Below are 10,127 nucleotides of genomic sequence, written 5' to 3' on the forward strand. Positions count from 1 at the left end.
CAGACAGTCACCCGGAGGAAACCCACTCAGACACAGGGAGAACACACCACAATCCTCACAGACAGTCACCTGGAGGAAACCCACGCAGACACAGGGAGAACACACCACACTCCTCACAGACAGTCACCTGGAGGAAACCCACGCAGATACAGGGAGAACATGCCACAATCCTCACAGACAGTCACCCAGTCACCCGGAGGAAACCCACGCAGATACAGGGAGAACATGCCACAATCCTCACAGACAGTCACCCGGAGGAAACCCACTCAGACACAAGGAGAACACACCACAATCCTCACAGACAGTCACCTGGAGGAAACCCACGCAGACACAGGGAGAACACACCACACTCCTCACAGACAGTCACCCGGAGGAAACCCACGCAGACACAGGGAGAACACACCACACTCCTCACAGACAGTCACCCGGAGGAAAACCACGCAGACACAGGGAGAACACACCACACTCCTCACAGACAGTCACCCGGAGGAAACCCACGCAGATACAGGGAGAACATGCCACAATCCTCACAGACAGTCACCCGGAGGAAACCCACTCAGACACAGGGAGAACACACCACAATCCTCACAGACAGTCACCTGGAGGAAACCCACGCAGACACAGGGAGAACACACCACACTCCTCACAGACAGTCACCCGGAGGAAACCCACGCAGACACAGGGAGAACACACCACACTCCTCACAGACAGTCACCCGGAGGAAACCCACGCAGATACAGGGAGATCATGCCACAATCCTCACAGACTGTCACCCGGAGGAAACCCACTCAGACACAGGGAGAACACACCACAATCCTCACAGACAGTCACCCGGAGGAAACCCACTCAGACACAGGGAGAACACACCACAATCCTCACAGACAGTCACCCGGAGGAAACCCACGCAGACACAGGGAGAACACACCACACTCCTCACAGACAGTCACCCGGAGGAAACCCACGCAGATACAGGGAGAACATGCCACAATCCTCACAGACAGTCACCCGGAGGAAACCCACTCAGACACAGGGAGAACACACCACAATCCTCACAGACAGTCACCTGGAGGAAACCCACGCAGACACAGGGAGAACACACCACACTCCTCACAGACAGTCACCTGGAGGAAACCCACGCAGATACAGGGAGAACATGCCACAATCCTCACAGACAGTCACCCGGAGGTAACCCACTCAGACACAGGGAGAACACACCACACTCCTCACAGACAGTCACCCGGAGGAAACCCACGCAGATACCGGGAGAACATGCCACAATCCTCACAGACAGTCACCTGGAGGAAACCCACTCAGACACAGGGAGAACACACCACACTCCTCACAGACAGTCACCCGGAGGAAACCCACGCAGATACAGGGAGAACATGCCACAATCCTCACAGACAGTCACCCGGAGGAAACCCACTCAGACACAGGGAGAACACACCACAATCCTCACAGACAGTCACCTGGAGGAAACCCACGCAGACACAGGGAGAACACACAACACTCCTCACAGACAGTCACCCGGAGGAAACCCACGCAGACACAGGGAGAACACACCACACTCCTCACAGACAGTCACCCGGAGGAAACCCACGCAGACACAGGGAGAACACACCACACTCCTCACAGACAGTCACCCGGAGGAAACCCACGCAGACACAGGGAGAACACACCACACTCCTCACAGACAGTCACCCGGAGGAAACCCACGCAGATACAGGGAGAACATGCCACAATCCTCACAGACAGTCACCCGGAGGAAACCCACTCAGACACAGGGAGAACACACCACAATCCTCACAGACAGTCACCTGGAGGAAACCCACACAGACACAGGGAGAACACACCACACTCCTCACAGACAGTCACCCGGAGGAAACCCACGCAGACACAGGGAGAACACACCACACTCCTCACAGACAGTCACCCGGAGGAAACCCACGCAGATACAGGGAGATCATGCCACAATCCTCACAGACTGTCACCCGGAGGAAACCCACTCAGACACAGGGAGAACACACCACAATCCTCACAGACAGTCACCCGGAGGAAACCCACTCAGACACAAGGAGAACACACCACAATCCTCACAGACAGTCACCCGGAGGAAACCCACGCAGACACAGGGAGAACACACCACACTCCTCACAGACAGTCACCCGGAGGAAACCCACACAGATACAGGGAGAACATGCCACAATCCTCACAGACAGTCACCCGGAGGAAACCCACTCAGACACAGGGAGAACACACCACAATCCTCACAGACAGTCACCTGGAGGAAACCCACGCAGACACAGGGAGAACACACCACACTCCTCACAGACAGTCACCCGGAGGAAACCCACGCAGATACAGGGAGAACATGCCACAATCTTCAGAGACAGTCACCCGGAGGTAACCCACTCAGACACAGGGAGAACACACCACACTCCTCACAGACAGTCACCCGGAGGAAACCCACGCAGATACCGGGAGAACATGCCACAATCCTCACAGACAGTCACCTGGAGGAAACCCACTCAGACACAGGGAGAACACACCACACTCCTCACAGACAGTCACCCGGAGGAAACCCACGCAGATACAGGGAGAACATGCCACAATCCTCACAGACAGTCACCCGGAGGAAACCCATTCAGACACAGGGAGAACACACCACACTCCTCACAGACAGTCACCTGGAGGAAACCCACGCAGACACAGGGAGAACACACCACACTCCTCACAGACAGTCACCCGGAGGAAACCCACGCAGACACAGGGAGAACACACCACACTCCTCACAGACAGTCACCCGGAGGAAACCCACGCAGACACAGGGAGAACACACCACACTCCTCACAGACAGTCACCCGGAGGAAACCCACGCAGATACAGGGAGAACATGCCACAATCCTCACAGACAGTCACCCGGAGGAAACCCACTCAGACACAGGGAGAACACACCACAATCCTCACAGACAGTCACCTGGAGGAAACCCATGCAGACACAGGGAGAACACACCACACTCCTCACAGACAGTCACCCGGAGTAAACCCACGCAGATACAGGGAGAACATGCCACAATCCTCACAGACAGTCACCCGGAGGTAACCCACTCAGACACAGGGAGAACACACCACACTCCTCACAGACTGTCACCCGGAGGAAACCCACGCAGATACCGGGAGAACATGCCACAATCCTCACAGACAGTCACCTGGAGGAAACCCACTCAGACACAGGGAGAACACACAACACTCCTCACAGACAGTCACCCGGAGGAAACCCACGCAGATACAGGGAGAACATGCCACAATCCTCACAGACAGTCACCCGGAGGAAACCCACTCAGACACAGGGAGAACACACCACAATCCTCACAGACAGTCACCTGGAGGAAACCCACGCAGACACAGGGAGAACACACCACACTCCTCACAGACAGTCACCCGGAGGAAACCCACGCAGACACAGGGAGAACACACCACACTCCTCACAGACAGTCACCCGGAGGAAACCCACGCAGACACAGGGAGAACACACCACACTCCTCACAGACAGTCACCCGGAGGAAACCCACGCAGATACAGGGAGAACATGCCACAATCCTCACAGACAGTCACCCGGAGGAAACCCACTCAGACACAGGGAGAACACACCACAATCCTCACAGACAGTCACCTGGAGGAAACCCACGCAGACACAGGGAGAACACACCACACTCCTCACAGACAGTCACCCGGAGGAAACCCACGCAGACACAGGGAGAACACACCACACTCCTCACAGACAGTCACCCGGAGGAAACCCACGCAGATACAGGGAGATCATGCCACAATCCTCACAGACTGTCACCCGGAGGAAACCCACTCAGACACAGGGAGAACACACCACAATCCTCACAGACAGTCACCCGGAGGAAACCCACTCAGACACAGGGAGAACACACCACAATCCTCACAGACAGTCACCCGGAGGAAACCCACGCAGACACAGGGAGAACACACCACACTCCTCACAGACAGTCACCCGGAGGAAACCCACGCAGATACAGGGAGAACATGTCACAATCCTCACAGACAGTCACCCGGAGGAAACCCACTCAGACACAGGGAGAACACACCACAATCCTCACAGACAGTCACCCGGAGGAAACCCACGCAGATACAGGGAGATCATGCCACAATCCTCACAGACTGTCACCCGGAGGTAACCCACTCAGACACAGGGAGAACACACCACAATCCTCACAGACAGTCACCCGGAGGAAACCCACTCAGACACAGGGAGAACACACCACAATCCTCACAGACAGTCACCCGGAGGAAACCCACGCAGACACAGGGAGAACACACCACACTCCTCACAGACAGTCACCCGGAGGAAACCCACGCAGATACAGGGAGAACATGCCACAATCCTCAGAGACAGTCACCCGGAGGTAACCCACTCAGACACAGGGAGAACACACCACACTCCTCACAGACAGTCACCCGGAGGAAACCCACGCAGATACCGGGAGAACATGCCACAATCCTCACAGACAGTCACCTGGAGGAAACCCACTCAGACACAGGGAGAACACACCACACTCCTCACAGACAGTCACCCGGAGGAAACCCACGCAGATACAGGGAGAACATGCCACAATCCTCACAGACAGTCACCCGGAGGAAACCCATTCAGACACAGGGAGAACACACCACAATCCTCACAGACAGTCACCTGGAGGAAACCCACGCAGACACAGGGAGAACACACCACACTCCTCACAGACAGTCACCCGGAGGAAACCCACGCAGACACAGGGAGAACACACCACACTCCTCACAGACAGTCACCCGGAGGAAACCCACGCAGACACAGGGAGAACACACCACACTCCTCACAGACAGTCACCCGGAGGAAACCCACGCAGATACAGGGAGAACATGCCACAATCCTCACAGACAGTCACCCGGAGGAAACCCACTCAGACACAGGGAGAACACACCACAATCCTCACAGACAGTCACCTGGAGGAAACCCATGCAGACACAGGGAGAACACACCACACTCCTCACAGACAGTCACCCGGAGGAAACCCACGCAGATACAGGGAGAACATGCCACAATCCTCACAGACAGTCACCCGGAGGTAACCCACTCAGACACAGGGAGAACACACCACACTCCTCACAGACAGTCACCCGGAGGAAACCCACGCAGATACCGGGAGAACATGCCACAATCCTCACAGACAGTCACCTGGAGGAAACCCACTCAGACACAGGGAGAACACACCACACTCCTCACAGACAGTCACCCGGAGGAAACCCACGCAGATACAGGGAGAACATGCCACAATCCTCACAGACAGTCACCCGGAGGAAACCCACTCAGACACAGGGAGAACACACCACAATCCTCACAGACAGTCACCTGGAGGAAACCCACGCAGACACAGGGAGAACACACCACACTCCTCACAGACAGTCACCCGGAGGAAACCCACGCAGACACAGGGAGAACACACCACACTCCTCACAGACAGTCACCCGGAGGAAACCCACGCAGACACAGGGAGAACACACCACACTCCTCACAGACAGTCACCCGGAGGAAACCCACGCAGATACAGGGAGAACATGCCACAATCCTCACAGACAGTCACCCGGAGGAAACCCACTCAGACACAGGGAGAACACACCACAATCCTCACAGACAGTCACCTGGAAGAAAACCCACGCAGACACAGGGAGAACACACCACACTCCTCACAGACAGTCACCCGGAGGAAACCCACGCAGACACAGGGAGAACACACCACACTCCTCACAGACAGTCACCCGGAGGAAACCCACGCAGATACAGGGAGATCATGCCACAATCCTCACAGACTGTCACCCGGAGGTAACCCACTCAGACACAGGGAGAACACACCACAATCCTCACAGACAGTCACCCGGAGGAAACCCACTCAGACACAGGGAGAACACACCACAATCCTCACAGACAGTCACCCGGAGGAAACCCACGCAGACACAGGGAGAACACACCACACTCCTCACAGACAGTCACCCGGAGGAAACCCACGCAGATACAGGGAGAACATGCCACAATCCTCACAGACAGTCACCCGGAGGAAACCCACTCAGACACAGGGAGAACACACCACAATCCTCACAGACAGTCACCTGGAGGAAACCCACGCAGACACAGGGAGAACACACCACACTCCTCACAGACAGTCACCCGGAGGAAACCCACTCAGACACAGGGAGAACACACCACAATCCTCACAGACAGTCACCCGGAGGAAACCCACGCAGACACAGGGAGAACACACCACACTCCTCACAGACAGTCACCCGGAGGAAACCCACGCAGATACAGGGAGAACATGCCACAATCCTCACAGACAGTCACCCGGAGGAAACCCACTCAGACACAGGGAGAACACACCACAATCCTCACAGACAGTCACCTGGAGGAAACCCACGCAGACACAGGGAGAACACACCACACTCCTCACAGACAGTCACCCGGAGGAAACCCACGCAGATACAGGGAGAACATGCCACAATCCTCACAGACAGTCACCCGGAGGTAACCCACTCAGACACAGGGAGAACACACCACACTCCTCACAGACAGTCACCCGGAGGAAACCCACGCAGATACCGGGAGAACATGCCACAATCCTCACAGACAGTCACCTGGAGGAAACCCACTCAGACACAGGGAGAACACACCACACTCCTCACAGACAGTCACCCGGAGGAAACCCACGCAGATACAGGGAGAACATGCCACAATCCTCACAGACAGTCACCCGGAGGAAACCCACTCAGACACAGGGAGAACACACCACACTCCTCACAGACAGTCACCCGGAGGAAACCCACGCAGATACAGGGAGAACATGCCACAATCCTCACAGACAGTCACCCGGAGGAAACCCACTCAGACACAGGGAGAACACACCACAATCCTCACAGACAGTCACCTGGAGGAAACCCACGCAGACACAGGGAGAACACACCACACTCCTCACAGACAGTCACCCGGAGGAAACCCACGCAGACACAGGGAGAACACACCACACTCCTCACAGACAGTCACCCGGAGGAAACCCACGCAGACACAGGGAGAACACACCACACTCCTCACAGACAGTCACCCGGAGGAAACCCACGCAGATACAGGGAGAACATGCCACAATCCTCACAGACAGTCACCCGGAGGAAACCCACTCAGACACAGGGAGAACACACCACAATCCTCACAGACAGTCACCTGGAAGAAAACCCACGCAGACACAGGGAGAACACACCACACTCCTCACAGACAGTCACCCGGAGGAAACCCACGCAGACACAGGGAGAACACACCACACTCCTCACAGACAGTCACCCGGAGGAAACCCACGCAGATACAGGGAGATCATGCCACAATCCTCACAGACTGTCACCCGGAGGTAACCCACTCAGACACAGGGAGAACACACCACAATCCTCACAGACAGTCACCCGGAGGAAACCCACTCAGACACAGGGAGAACACACCACAATCCTCACAGACAGTCACCCGGAGGAAACCCACGCAGACACAGGGAGAACACACCACACTCCTCACAGACAGTCACCCGGAGGAAACCCACGCAGATACAGGGAGAACATGCCACAATCCTCACAGACAGTCACCCGGAGGAAACCCACTCAGACACAGGGAGAACACACCACAATCCTCACAGACAGTCACCTGGAGGAAACCCACGCAGACACAGGGAGAACACACCACACTCCTCACAGACAGTCACCCGGAGGAAACCCACGCAGATACAGGGAGAACATGCCACAATCCTCACAGACAGTCACCCGGAGGTAACCCACTCAGACACAGGGAGAACACACCACACTCCTCACAGACAGTCACCCGGAGGAAACCCACGCAGATACCGGGAGAACATGCCACAATCCTCACAGACAGTCACCTGGAGGAAACCCACTCAGACACAGGGAGAACACACCACACTCCTCACAGACAGTCACCCGGAGGAAACCCACGCAGATACCGGGAGAACATGCCACAATCCTCACAGACAGTCACCTGGAGGAAACCCACTCAGACACAGGGAGAACACACCACACTCCTCACAGACAGTCACCCGGAGGAAACCCACGCAGATACAGGGAGAACATGCCACAATCCTCACAGACAGTCACCCGGAGGAAACCCATTCAGACACAGGGAGAACACACCACAATCCTCACAGACAGTCACCTGGAGGAAACCCACGCAGACACAGGGAGAACACACCACACTCCTCACAGACAGTCACCCGGAGGAAACCCACGCAGACACAGGGAGAACACACCACACTCCTCACAGACAGTCACCCGGAGGAAACCCACGCAGACACAGGGAGAACACACCACACTCCTCACAGACAGTCACCCGGAGGAAACCCACGCAGATACAGGGAGAACATGCCACAATCCTCACAGACAGTCACCCGGAGGAAACCCACTCAGACACAGGGAGAACACACCACAATCCTCACAGACAGTCACCTGGAGGAAACCCATGCAGACACAGGGAGAACACACCACACTCCTCACAGACAGTCACCCGGAGGAAACCCACGCAGATACAGGGAGAACATGCCACAATCCTCACAGACAGTCACCCGGAGGTAACCCACTCAGACACAGGGAGAACACACCACACTCCTCACAGACAGTCACCCGGAGGAAACCCACGCAGATACCGGGAGAACATGCCACAATCCTCACAGACAGTCACCTGGAGGAAACCCACTCAGACACAGGGAGAACACACCACACTCCTCACAGACAGTCACCCGGAGGAAACCCACGCAGATACAGGGAGAACATGCCACAATCCTCACAGACAGTCACCCGGAGGAAACCCACTCAGACACAGGGAGAACACACCACAATCCTCACAGACAGTCACCTGGAGGAAACCCACGCAGACACAGGGAGAACACACCACACTCCTCACAGACAGTCACCCGGAGGAAACCCACGCAGACACAGGGAGAACACACCACACTCCTCACAGACAGTCACCCGGAGGAAACCCACGCAGACACAGGGAGAACACACCACACTCCTCACAGACAGTCACCCGGAGGAAACCCACGCAGATACAGGGAGAACATGCCACAATCCTCACAGACAGTCACCCGGAGGAAACCCACTCAGACACAGGGAGAACACACCACAATCCTCACAGACAGTCACCTGGAAGAAAACCCACGCAGACACAGGGAGAACACACCACACTCCTCACAGACAGTCACCCGGAGGAAACCCACGCAGACACAGGGAGAACACACCACACTCCTCACAGACAGTCACCCGGAGGAAACCCACGCAGATACAGGGAGATCATGCCACAATCCTCACAGACTGTCACCCGGAGGTAACCCACTCAGACACAGGGAGAACACACCACAATCCTCACAGACAGTCACCCGGAGGAAACCCACTCAGACACAGGGAGAACACACCACAATCCTCACAGACAGTCACCCGGAGGAAACCCACGCAGACACAGGGAGAACACACCACACTCCTCACAGACAGTCACCCGGAGGAAACCCACGCAGATACAGGGAGAACATGCCACAATCCTCACAGACAGTCACCCGGAGGAAACCCACTCAGACACAGGGAGAACACACCACAATCCTCACAGACAGTCACCTGGAGGAAACCCACGCAGACACAGGGAGAACACACCACACTCCTCACAGACAGTCACCCGGAGGAAACCCACTCAGACACAGGGAGAACACACCACAATCCTCACAGACAGTCACCCGGAGGAAACCCACGCAGACACAGGGAGAACACACCACACTCCTCACAGACAGTCACCCGGAGGAAACCCACGCAGATACAGGGAGAACATGCCACAATCCTCACAGACAGTCACCCGGAGGTAACCCACTCAGACACAGGGAGAACACACCACACTCCTCACAGACAGTCACCCGGAGGAAACCCACGCAGATACCGGGAGAACATGCCACAATCCTCACAGACAGTCACCTGGAGGAAACCCACTCAGACACAGGGAGAACACACCACACTCCTCACAGACAGTCACCCGGAGGAAACCC

This window comes from Hoplias malabaricus, chromosome 4 (assembly GCF_029633855.1).
Source record: "Hoplias malabaricus isolate fHopMal1 chromosome 4, fHopMal1.hap1, whole genome shotgun sequence".
Lineage (NCBI taxonomy): Eukaryota > Metazoa > Chordata > Actinopteri > Characiformes > Erythrinidae > Hoplias > Hoplias malabaricus.